This window comes from Giraffa tippelskirchi, chromosome 2 (assembly GCF_054371585.1).
Source record: "Giraffa tippelskirchi isolate mGirTip1 chromosome 2, T2T-mGirTip1v1.2.pri, whole genome shotgun sequence".
Lineage (NCBI taxonomy): Eukaryota > Metazoa > Chordata > Mammalia > Artiodactyla > Giraffidae > Giraffa > Giraffa tippelskirchi.
The window spans coordinates 51,557,506-51,570,866 of NC_137276.1; the positions used below are offsets into that span (position 1 = coordinate 51,557,506).

The following is a 13,361-nucleotide window of genomic DNA, read 5'->3' on the forward strand; positions in this document are numbered from 1 at the left end:
AAAAAAAAAAAACTGACTGCAAAGTATGGTCCTATTAATGCAAAAGAGTAATTTTTTTTTTCAAAGAAATAAGTCTTTACAGCTAAGACTATAGCTACTAACTCCTCTGATTTATAGGAGTTGGAGTCTGTGAACAGGGGGATGGGATGTAGTGAGGGTAGAGGGAAACAAAATATTTCTCAGAGCAAATATACATGGACTGAAGAGTTAAGTTGTGAACACTGATACATTTCAATGATTCTTGGATAATGCTTGGGTGGACACCGAGGGTTAAAGCTCATTAAGATACCAGATGAAACTTGCAAGTACATATCCATTACCATAGTTAATAATTACACAGTTTCTCAATCGGCAGAAGGCCATTTCAGTCAGAAAGACCAATGCAACCATAGTCCTTTATCTTTAGAGTGGTCAGAGTCTAATGAATGGGTCAAAGATTTATAAAACAGGATGAACCGTATCAGTAAGTTTGTCTGTGTAGAACATCGCAACTAGAAATGCTTGTTACAAAATATATGCATTTAAAAGGGAGTACTTTCTCCTTCTTACCACCAACTTATAAACTCACTGTTATAATGCCTTTCCATGTCCATTTTACCACAAATACAAGCATTATAAAGCTACTCAAAAGTATCAAATGACAAAATGAAGAGGTAGCACAGGACTGTAATAATTAAAAGCATGGGTTTTACAGTAAGATAGATTTGGGTTAAAACCATACTCTGCAACTTGAAATGGTTGAAGCTACATGATATATTCTTTATGTTTCTGTATATAGTTGAAAACATCTCTAACAAAAAAATACATTTCTTTGTATGTCCAGTGATAATTGCTTCCTTATCTATCAAATGAGAATAACATCAATCCCTTTCTTACAGTGTTGCTATGAGATGGGCACAAGAGTACTTATTCAACGAACTAAATTAAACACTGGAAACTCTATACATACATGCTTAGTGACATAAAAACCAAACCACTGTATTTTAGGGCTTTGCTTTTAATGTGTATTTTTACACAGCTGTAACCATAAAATTGATATAACTGTGTATTTTGCTTTAATCTATGTAAGGCTACTCTCTTTTATGTCAACCTATAACTTCCTAATCATTTTTAATGCAAACTTAATATTTTCATGATGAATCTAATTTAGTTCACCATTACTCTCTACTTCACTCATTTGTTTCTAACTTATCACTATTACAGCCATTGCTACAATAAATAATTTGAGGAATTTAATTTTCAATTATTTTCCATTACTTTTCAATTATTTTCTTGTGATAAATGCCCAGGTATGCAATTATTGGGTCAAAGATGACATACATTGTTATAGCTCTTAATATTATCTCACTGTGTGCAAAAGAACTGGACAGTTTATAATGCCCCAAACAATGGCCATGAGTTCCGTCTCACCACAAATTTGTTAGCATATTAAAAAGCAATTTTACTAGTGAAATTACTAGTGAGGGTACAAAAGTACTCCACTGGTGTTTCATTTGCATTTCCTTAATTATTTCCAAACTGAAAAAATAGTGAATTTTAAATTACATTTGGATTAAAATCCTTAATATATGAGGAGTATGAAAGAACAGACACACAAAGAAATAGAAAAATGGGTTAAGAAGATAACCAGGTTTATATCACAGAAAAAAATGCATGGTTGAAAACATTCATTCTTCTAATAAAATTAAATAAGAAATTATAAATTAATAAGAAAATATTTCTAGCTATCAAACAAGCAAACATTCATGAAAAAGGTACAAGGGTATAGCAAAATAACTTATACTGATAAAATCTTTTCTGGAGGGGAATATGGCAATGTATGTTGAAAGTCTTAAAATTCTGTATCCCTTTGGCCCCATAATTATACTTCTGTTACCAAAATCTTGGCTGTCTGTGCACCACTGCCAAACAGAAACACGGAGACAGTTATGGAGAAGGAAAGAGTGGCTTTATTACTTTGCCAGGCAAAGGGGGAACACAGTAGGCTAGTGCGTCAAGAACTGTGCTCCCTCTCCCTGGTGAGTATGGAAAGGTTATGTAGACAGGCAGTAATAGTCTATTCTTTCTTCTGCAAAGTGTCAGAAGGGTGGGGTTGCTGACAAGATTATGATCTGTGCAGGGTCTTAGGTGACCTAGCCTCCTAATCTTGATGAGCCTCTCTGGTCCTTTAATATTGCCTCAGGTGGTTTCACTGCTGTTCCTCCTTTGATTAGCAACGGCTCATGAACTCCTTATTGCCAAATTCAGACTGAAATTGAAGAAAGTGGAGAAAATCACTAGACCATTCAGGTATGACCCAAATCAAATCCCGTATGACTATACAGTAGAAGTGAGAAACAGATTTAAAGGACTAGATCTGATAGACAGAATACCTGATGAACTATAGATGGAGGTTCGTGACATTGTACAGGAGACAGGAATCAAGACCATCCCCAAGAAAAAGAAATGCAAAAAAGCAAAATGGATGTCTGAGGAGACCTTACAAATAGCTGTGAAAAGACGGGAAGCGAAAAGCAAAGGAGAAAAGGAAAGATATACCCATTTGAACGCAGAGTTCCAAAGAATGGCAAGGAGAGATAAGAAAGCCTTCCTCAATGCAAAGAAATAGAGGAAAACAATAGAATGGGAAAGACTAGAGAACTTTTCAAGCAAATTAGAGATATGAAGGGGATACTTCATGCAAAGATGGGCTCAATAAAGGACAGAAATGGTAGGGACCTAACAGAAGCAGAAGATATTAAGAAGACGCGGCAAGAATACAGAGAAGAATTGTACAAAAAAGTTCTTCACGACCCAGACAATCACGATGGTGTGATCACTCACCTAGAGCCAGACATCCTGGAATGTGAAGTCAAGTGGGCCTTAGGAAGCATCACTACGAACAAAGCTAGTGGAGGTGATGGAATTCCAGTTGAACTATTTCAAATCCTGAAAGATGACGCTGTGAAAGTGATGCATTCAATATGCCAGTAAATTTGGAACTCAGCAGTGGCCACAGGACTGGAAAAAGTCAGTTTTCATTCCAATCCCAAAGAAAGGCAATGCCAAAGAATGCTCAAACTACCGCACAATTGCACTCATCTCACACGCTAGTAAAGTAATGCTTAAAATTCTCCAAGCCAGGCTTCAGTAATACGTGAACCGTGAAATTCCAGATGTTCAAGCTGATTTTAGAAAAGGCAGAGGAACCAGAGATCAAATTGCCAACATCCGATGGATCATCGAAAAAGCAAGAGAGTACCAGAAAAACATCTATTTCTGCTTTATTGACTATACCAAAGCCTTTGACTGGGTGGATCACAATAAACTGTGGAAAATCCTGAAAGAGATGGGAATACCAGACCACCTGACCTGCCTCTTGAGAAACCTGTATGCAGGTCAGGAAGCAACAGTTAGAACTGGACATGGAACAACAGACTGGTTCCAAATAGGAAAAGGAGTACGTCAGGCTATATATTATCACCCTGCTTATTTAACTTATATGCAGAGTACATCATGAGAAATGCTGGGCTGGAGGAAGCACAAGCTGGAATCAAGATTGTCGGGAGAAATATCAATAACCTCAGATATGCAGATGACACCACCCTTATGGGAGAAAGCGAAGAAGTAAAGAGCCTCTTGATGAAAGTGAAAGTGGAGAGTGAAAAAGTTGGCTTAAAGCTCAACATTCAGAAAACTAAGACCATGGGATCCGGTCCCATCACTTCATGGCAGATAGATGGGGAAACAGTGGAAACAGTGGCTGACTTTATTTTTCGGGGATCCAAAATCACTGCAGATGGTGACTGCAGCCATGAAATTAAAAGACGCTTACTCCTTGGAAGGAAAGTTATGACCAACCTAGACAGCATATTTAAAAGCAGAGACATTATTTTGCCAACAAAGGTCTGTCTAGTCAAGGCTATGGTTTTTCCAGTAGTCATGTATGGATGTGAGAGTTAGACCATAAAGAAAGCTGAGAGCAGAAGAATTGATGCTTTTGAACTGTGGTGTTGGAGAAGACTCTTGAGAGTCCCTTGGACTGCAAGGAGATCCAACCAGTCCATCCTAAAGGAGATCAGTCCTGGGTGTTCATTGGAAGGACTGATGTTGAAGCTGAAACTCCAATACTTTGGCTACCTGATGTGAAGAGCTGACTCATTGGAAAAGACCCTAATGCTGGGAAAGATTGAGGGCTGGAGAAGGGGACAACAGAGGACGAGATGGCTGGATGGCATCATCGACTCGATGGACATGGGTTTGGGTGGACTCAGGGAGTTGGTGATGGACCGGGAGGCCTGGCGTGCTACGGTTCATGGTGTCACAAGGAGTCGGACATGACTGAGCGACTGAACTGAACTGAACTGAAGTGTTCACCCGTTTGGAACTGAGAGAAGGTCATGGAGGGTGGAATTTTGCCTATAAGAAAACTGAGAGTGTTAATCACTCAGTCGTGTCTGACTCTTTGAGACCCCAAGGACTGTACTGTAGTTCATCAGGCTCCTCTGTCCATGGGATTCTCTAGAATACTGGAGTGGGTTGCCAGTCCCTTCTCTAGGGGATCTTCCCAACCCAGGGATAGAACCTGGGTCTCTGCACTGCTGGCAGATTCTTTACCACTAGTGCCACCTGGGAAGCCCTCTAAGAAACAGGGGACAAAAAGACCTCTGTGCCCAGGAGTCCCATAGGGCCCTGTTCAGCATCACTTTTAGGGATTTAACCTAAAGGGAAAAATATCATGGACACTCTAACAGATTTAGCTACAAGGATGTTCACAGCAGTACCATGTAAAATGTTAGAAAAGTGAGGAAAACATTCATTGACTGAGATTTGATAAATAAATTATGGCACATCCATACAAAGGCAAACTATATAGCCACTTAAACTCATGAAGGTATGTATTATTACAAAAAATTTTCCTAAATATACTGATACATAAAACAAGGAGACTAACAAAGATTACATACGAAAAGATTTTGTTTTGCTTTTTAAAAAACAGTATTCAGTTTACTACTATTTATCTTGAACTTAGAAACAATTGTTACAGTTTCTATGTGTTCTCCAGAGTGACTGATACAGTGGTGCTAAAAAATAAATAATTCTTCTATTCTTTAACTCCAGTCAATCAATTGAACTTATCTTAATACACCATGCTAAGAAATAACTGAGTACTAGCAACCCACATACGACATACATTCATGCTGAACTCTTTACTCTTTGCTGTTGTTGTTCAGTCACTAAGTCCTGTCTGAACTTCTGTGACCCCATGGACTGCAGCATGCCAGGCTTCCCTGTCCTTCACTATCTCCCGGAGTTTGCTCAAATTCATGTCCACTGAGTGTGGTGATGCTATCTAACAATCTCATCCTCTGCTGCCCTCTTCTCCTTTTGCCTTCAATCTTTCCCCACATGAGGGTCTTTTCCAAAGAGTCAGCTCTTCGCATCAGGTGGCCAAAGTATTGGAGTTTCAACATCAGTCCTTGCAATGAATATTCAGGGTTGATTTCCTATAGGATTGACTGGTTTGATCTCCTTGCAGTCCAAGGGACTCTTAAGAATCTTCTCCAGCACCATAATTCAAAAGAATCAAATCTTCGGGGTTCAGCCTTCTTTATGGCCCAACTCGCACATCCGTACATAACTACTGGAAAAACCATAGCTTTGACTATATGGATCTTTGTCAGCAAAGTGATGTCACTGCTTTCTAGTATGCTGTTTAGGTTTGTCATAGCTCTGCTTCCCTTGTAGCTTAGTCAGTAAAGAATCTGCCTGCAATGCAGGAGACCTGGGTTTGATTCCTGGGTCAGGAAGATCCCCTGGAGAAGGAAATGGCCACCCACTCCAGTATTCTTGCCTGGAGAATCCCATGGACAGAGGAGCCTGGCAGGCTACAGTCCATGGGGTTGCAAGAGTCAGACACGACTTAGCGACTAAACCACTACCGACAGCTCTTCTTCCAAGGAACAAGCGCCTTTTCATTTCGTGGCTGCAGTCACCACCCAGAGTGATTCTGGAGCCCAAGAAAATAAAATCTGTCACGGTTTCCATTTTTTCCCTTTCTCTTTGCCATCAAGTGATGGGACAGATGCCATGATCTTAGTATTTTGAATGCTGAGGCAGTTGTTTCACTGTCTTTTTTCACCCTCATCAAGAGACTCTTTAGTTCCTTTTCACTTTCTGCCATTAGAGTGGTATCATCTGTATATCTGTTGATATTCCTCCAGGCAGCCTTGATTCTAGCTTGTGATTCATCCAGCCCAGAATTTCACATGATGTACTCTCCGTTCATGTACTGCTGAAGCCTACCTTGAAGGATTTTGAGCATAACCTTAATAGCACGCAAAATGAGCTCTATTGTCCAGTAGTTCAAAAATTCTTTGGCATTGCTCTTCTTTGGGACTGGAATGAAAACTAACCTTTTCCAGTTCTGTGGCCACTGCTATGTTTTCCAAATTTGCTGGCATACTGAGTGCAGTGCTTTAACAGCATCATCTTTCTGGATTTGAAACAGCTCAGCTGGAACTCCATCACCTCCTCCAGCTGTGTCTGTAGTAACGCTTCCTAGGCGCTTCCCATGTGGTGCCAGTGGTAAAGAACTGGCCTGCCAATGCAGGAGACATAAGAGATGGGGGTTCAAACCCTGGGTTGGGAAGATTCCCTGGAGGAGGGCATGACAACCTACTCCAGTATTCTTGCTTGGAGAATCCCATGGACAGAATGGTGGGCTGCAGTCCATAGGGTTGCAAAGAGTCGGACAACACTGAAGCAATTTAGCACGCAAGCAATGCTTCCTAACGCCCACTTGACTTCACACTTGAGGATGTGATCACACTCCAGAGTGATCACACCCATCACAGCTATCTGGGTCATGAAGATCTTTTTTGTATAGTTCTTCCGTGTATTCTTGCCAGCTTTTCTTAATATCTTCTGCTTCTGTTAGGTCCATACCATTTCTGTCCTTTATTGTGCCCTCTTTGCATGAAATGTTCCCTTGGTATCTCTAATTTTCTTGAAGAGATCTCTAGTCTTTGCCATTCTACTGTCTTCCTCTATTTCTTTGCACTGATCGCTGAGGAAGGCTTTCTTATCTCTCCTTGTTATTCTCTGGAACTCTGCATTCAGTTGGGTATATCTTTCCTTTTCTCCCTTGCTTTTTGCTTCTCTTCTTTCCTCAGCTATTTCTAAAGCCTCCTCAGACAACAACTTTCCCTTCTTGCATTTCTTTTTCTTTGGGATGGTTTTGGTCACTGCCTCCTGTACAATGTAACGAACCTCGGTCCACAATTCTTCAGGCACCCTGTCTACCAGATCTATTCCCTTGAATCTATTTGTCACTTCCCCTGTATGATCATATAAGGGATGTGATTTAGTTCATACCGGAATGGCCTAGTGTTTTTCCCTACGTTCTTCGATTTCAGCCTGAATTTTGCAATAAGGAGCTCATGACCTGAGCCATAGTCAGCTCCCAATCTTGTTTTTGCTGACTGTATAGAGCTTCTCCATCTTTGGCTGCAAAGAATATAATCAATCTGATTTCAGCATTGACAAACTATAGAGTTGCCTCTTGTGTTGTTGGAAAAGGGTGTTTGCTATGTCCAATGTGTTGTTCTCTTGACAAAACTCTGTCAGCCTTTCCCTGCTTCATTTCATACTCCAATGCCAAACTTGCCTGTTACTCCAGGTATCTCTGGACTTCCTACTTTTGCATTCCAATCATCTATAATGAAAAAGACATCTTTTTTTTTTTTTTGGTGTTGGTTCTAGAAGATCTTGTAGGTCTTCACAGAACTGGTCAACTTCAGCTTCTTCAACATCAGTGGTTGGGGCATAGTCTTGGATTACTGTGATGTTGAATGGTTTGCCTTGGAAACAAACTGAGATCATTCTGTCATTTTTGAGATCGCATTTTGGACTCTCTTATTGACTATGAGGGCTACTCCATTTCTTCTAAGGGATTCTTGCCCACAGTTGTAGATATAATGGTCATCTGAATTAAATTTGCCCATTCCCATCCATTTCAGTTCACTAATTTTTAAGATGTCGATGTTCACTCTTGCCATCTCCTACTTGACCTCATCCAATTTACCTTGATTCATAGGCCTGACACTCTAGGTTCTTATGCAATATTGTTCTTTTCAGCATCAGACTTTACTTTCACCACCAGACACATCCACAACTGAGCGTCACTTTCACTTTGGCCTAGCCACTTCATTCTTTCTGGAGCTGTTAGTAATTGCCCTCCACTGTTCCCCAGCACCATACTGGACACCTTCCAACCTGGGTGGCTCATCTTCCATTGCCATATCTTTTTTTTTTTTTTTTTAATAAATTTATTTATTTTAGTTGGGGGCTAATTACTTTACAATATTGTAGTGGTTTTTGCCAGACATTGACATGAATCAGCCATGGGTTTACATGTGTTCCCCCTCCTGAACCCCCCTCCCACCTCCTTCCCCATTCCATCCCTCTGGGTCATCCCATTGCCCCAGCCCTGAGCATTTGTCTCATGCATCAAACCTGGAATGGTGTTCTGTTTCACATATGATAATATACATGTTTCAATGCTATTCTCCCAGAACGTCCCACCCTCACCTTCTCCCTCAGAGTCCATAAGACTGTTCTATGCATCTGTGTCTCTTATTCTGTCTCGCATACAGGGTTATTGTTACCATCTTTCAAATTCCATATATATGCATTAGTATACTGTATTGGTGTTTTTCTTTCTGGCTTACTTCACTCTGTATAATGGGCTCTAGTTTCATCCATCTCAATAGAACTGATTCAAATGTATTCTTTTTAATGGCTGAGTAATATTCCATTGTGTATATGTACCACAGCTTCCTTATCCATTCATCTGCTGATGGACATCTAGGTTGCTTCCATGTCCTGGCTATTGTAAACAGTGCTGCGATGAACATTGGGGTACACACGTCTCTTTCAATTCTGGTTTCCTCAGTGTGTATGCCCAGCAGTGGGATTGCTGGGTCATACCATTGCCATATCTTTTTGCCTTTTCATCCTGTTCATGGGGTTCCCACAGCAAGAATACTGGAGTGGTTTGCCATCTCCTCCTCCAGTGGACCACATTGTCAGAACTCTCCACTATGATCCATCCATCTTGGGTGGCCCCGCATAGCATGGCTCATAGCTTCATTGAATTATGCAAGCCCCTTCTTCACCAAGACAAGGCTGTAATCGATAAAGGGGTCTTTACTATTACAAATAACCAATAATTACTAAATGCTAGTATCTGAGTTTCCTACTTAAAATGATAGAAAGTTGCCACATTTCATGTCACCTATGAAAGGTTGTAAGATACACTATTTGTCCCTCAAAAACAAAATCAATTAAAGTTTAAAGCAAATACTCATTCTTGGGGCTTCCCTGGTGGCTCAGTGGTAAAGAATTCACCTGCAAGTATAGGAGACATGGATTTGATCCCTCATCTGGGAAGATCCCACATGCCTCTGAGCAGCTAAGACCATGCACCACAATGATGGTGCCTCCACTCTAGAGCCTGGAAGCTGCAAATACTGAGCCCATGCATAGCAACTGTTGAAGCCCGTGTGCCCTATAGCCCATGCTCTGCAACAAAAGAAGCCACCACAATGAGAAGCCCTCGCACCACAACTAGAGAGTAGCCTCCACTCACTGCAACTAGAGAGTCCATGCAGCAACAAAGACCCAGAACAATAAAAAATAAATAATAAAAATTTATTTTTTAAAAAAAATTATTACTCATTCTTGGATCTAAAACAATAACTACTAAAACAAATCTTTAAGCAGACAATTGATTTCTTAAACCTTTTTGCATAAGCTCTCATTTCCTTTGCAACAGCCTTTGGTTTTTCAAGTGAGAGATTTGTAATTATGCTCTTATCACCAACAGATACCCTAAGATTAGTGCAGCACAGTGAGCCTCTTAGACCTGCTTGCAATTCAGTGGGAATTTCTCCCTCCCAGCCCCTATTCCAGGCATTTGCCTTCTCCCAGTAAGTATTTAAACAGGAAATGACCCTTATTCTAGCTATTCTTCTGCCTTAGGAACAGGATAACCGGACATGCTGATCTGCCCAGTACAGTTCTAGTTTAAGCACAGCTATCCTGGAGTCCTATTCCATCAGTTTCCCTTCTCATTCTTAAAAATGTCTCAGTTTAAAAATAAATTACATAGTGTTCTAGTTAAGAACCACATAAATACATGAATAAATGTCCTATTAGTGAAGAGTATGCCTGCTAATACGTTTTATCAAAAACATTAAAACAATAGTTAGGAAGGACTTAAGAAGTAGAGAGAAACACTGTTCTGTTTCCCTGTAAAAAGTTTTTAAGGAGGGAATTCCCCACTGGTCCAGTTTTTAGGATTTCGAGCTTTAATTGCAGGGAGAACAGGTTGAATCCCTGGCTGGTGAACTAAGATCCTGAATCCACATGCCTCATTGGGCAGCCAAAAAAAGAAAACCAACCCGCCCCCACCCACCCCCAAAAGGTTTTAAAAATAAAATACTAATAGAAATAAGGTTGAATTGTATCTAAAAAGTATAATATGCATTTAACAATCACACAACAGAGATAAGAATTAAATGAAGTAGAAAACAGAATTAACTTGTTTGACAACTAAAGAATCTAGCTTCAGTTTCTGAGTAATGAGTCTGAAGACAATGGTATAATACCTTTTGGATCCAGTCTTCCTAGAAAACATCTCAGACAGCAAGATGTCAAGTTATCCAAGAATCACTCTTCCTAAGCAAAGTCAAAGGACGAAATCTAAAATATCACACTTCATTCCCTTGTCCCATACAACGTGTAATAGCAAAAGGACTGAACTGTAATGATTAGTAATAAAGGCCTCAAGCATAACATGTGTCCCAGGGGTCTGCCTGACAAAACCTGTGCTTGCTCTCACCTCCACCCACCACCTAAAAGAGATGAAAAACCCAACAAAATCAAGAAACAACAACAACAAGAACACTTTGCAACTTCAGCCCTGACATTCCTTTGTAAAATGTCTACATTCATCTCAGCAAATGCCAACTCCACTCTCCCAGTTTCTCAAGTTAAAAACTTTGGTGTTCTCACTGCCTGCTCTTTTTCTCATTCTTTCAATTTGTCATCAAATCCTTTTAGTCCTACCTTTAAAATTCATACAGAACTTGACCACTTTTCTCCACCTTCTGCTCCAAATGAGCATTTGGATTATTTGCAACAACCTAATTGATTTTCCTTCTTATCCTATTGCCCCCAGAGAAAACAGGTTTATAGGAATTAAAGGAACTTGCCCCAGGTCACACAGCTTGCAGGCAATGAAGCCAAGACTGGAATGCAGGAAATCAAACTGCAGAGCCTAAGATCTTACCCAGTATACCATACGGCTTCTCTGGACTTTGCCCAACTGTGGAGCCAGAATCCAAGCCTGAATACTGCCACTGAATCATATGAAGTCAGTTCAGTTCAGTAGCTCAATCTTGTCTGACTCTTTGCGACCCCATGGACTGCAGCACACCAGGCTTCCCTGTCTATCACCAACTCCCGGAGCTTGTTCAAACTCATGTCCATTGAGTCGGTGATGCCATCCAACCATTTCATCCTCGGTCATCCCCTTCTTCTCCTGCCTTCAATGTTTCCCAGCATCAGGGTCTTTTCCAGTGAGTCAGTTCTCCACATCAGGTGGCCAAAGTATTGGAGTTTCAGCTTCAGTATCAGTCCTTCCAATGAATATTCAGGATTGATTTCCTTTAGGATGGACTTGTTTGATCTCCCTGCAGTCTAAAGGACACTCAAGAGTTTTCTCCAACACCACAGATCAAAAGTATACATTCTTTAGCAGTCAGCTTTCTTTATAGTCCAACTCTCACAGCCATACATGACTACTGGAAAAACCAGATAGACGGACCTTTTTCGGCAAAGAAATGTCTGCTTTTTAATATGCTGTCTAGGTTGGTCATAGTCTTTCTTCCAAGGAGCAAGCATCTTTTAATTTCATGGCTGCAGTCACCATCTGCAGTGATTTTGGAGCCCCTAAAAATAAAGTCTCTCACAGTTTCCAATGTTTCTCCATCTATTTGCCATGAAGTGATGGGACCAGATGCCATGAACTTTGTTTGTTGAATATTGAGTTTTAAGCCAACTTTTTCACTCTCCTGTTTCACTTTCATCAAGAGGTTCTTTAGTTCTTCTTCGCTTTCTGCCATAAGAAATTTGAGCATTATTTTGCTAGCGTGGGAGATGAGTGCAATTGTGCAGTAGTTTGAATATTCTTTGGCATTGCCTTTGTTTGGGACTGTAATCATATGAAACACACTCACAAAGCACTGGCTTATGTAGAAAAGTAAAGAAAGAACAGAACTTCAATACAAAGGAGTTTCATTATCAAAGAATTCCACTTAGAAGGTTTACTGTAAATCTAATAATGAAGTGAATAATTTATGGTTTTGGAGAGGACCTCTCCCCCCTACTCCGCCCTGGTAAATCGCTTCCTTCATATTTGACAAATTCTTCCCCTCTCTCTCCCTCCCTCCCTTTCCTTCTCTCTCTTTAATCATCTAGCAATGGGATGATAAGTTTCCAAGACATTAAATTTTTGTTGTTGTTCAGTCCCTAAGTCATGTCCAACTCTTGGCAACCCCAGGGACTGCAGCACACCAGAGGACTGCAGACTGTCCTCTATCTCCCAGAGTTTGTTCAAATTCATGTCCAATGAGTCAGTGATGCTATCTAACCATCTTATCCTCTGTTGCCCCCTTCTCCTTTTGCCTTCAGTCTTTACCAGCATCAGAGTCTTTTCCAGTGAGTCAGCTCTTCACATCAGGTGCCAAAGTATTAGAGCTTCCACTTCAGCATCAGTCCTTCCAGTGACTAGTCAGGGTTGATTTCCTTTAGGATTGACTGGTTTGATCTCCTTGTAGTCCAAGAGACCCTCAAGAGTTTTCCCCAGCACAATTTGAAAGCATCAATTCCTTGGCACTCAGCCTTCTTTATGCGCCAACTCTCACATCCATACATGACTATTGGAAAAACCTGTTTGATTATATGAAATTTTGGGGCAAAGTGATATCTCTGCTTTGTAATATGCTGTCTAGGTTTGTCATAGCTCTCCTTCCAAGAAGCTAGCGTCTTTTAATTTCATGGTTGCAGTCACTGTCCACAGTGATTTTGGAAGCCAAGAAAATAAAATCTATCACTGCTTCCACTTTTCCCCATCTATTTGCTGTGAAGTGACCTAATCAGATGCCATGGTCTAATTTTTTGAATGTTGAGTTTCAAGCCAGCTTTTTCACTCTCCTCTTTCATCCTCATCAAGAGGCTCTCTAGTTCATACTGTCCATGGGGTTCTTCAGGCAAGAATACTGGAGTGGATTGCCATTTTCTCCTCCAGTGCACCA

At 40.5% G+C, this 13,361-nt stretch overlaps 1 protein-coding gene across 30 annotated transcripts in view; it reads right to left on the reverse strand.

The window, feature by feature from the left end:
- The window catches only part of SHLD2 (shieldin complex subunit 2), a 114,160-nt gene that overhangs the window by 57,539 nt on the left and 43,260 nt on the right, over window positions 1–13,361 (reverse strand). For 3 of the 30 annotated variants that reach the window (XM_081562699.1, XM_081562614.1, XM_081562593.1), the window contains one exon: window positions 9,018–9,120. The exons of the other annotated variants lie outside the window; for them this stretch is intronic. The gene's annotated coding sequence lies outside the window, so the exon portion shown is untranslated. The remainder of the gene's footprint in view (window positions 1–9,017; window positions 9,121–13,361) is intronic. 30 annotated transcript variants of the gene reach the window in all.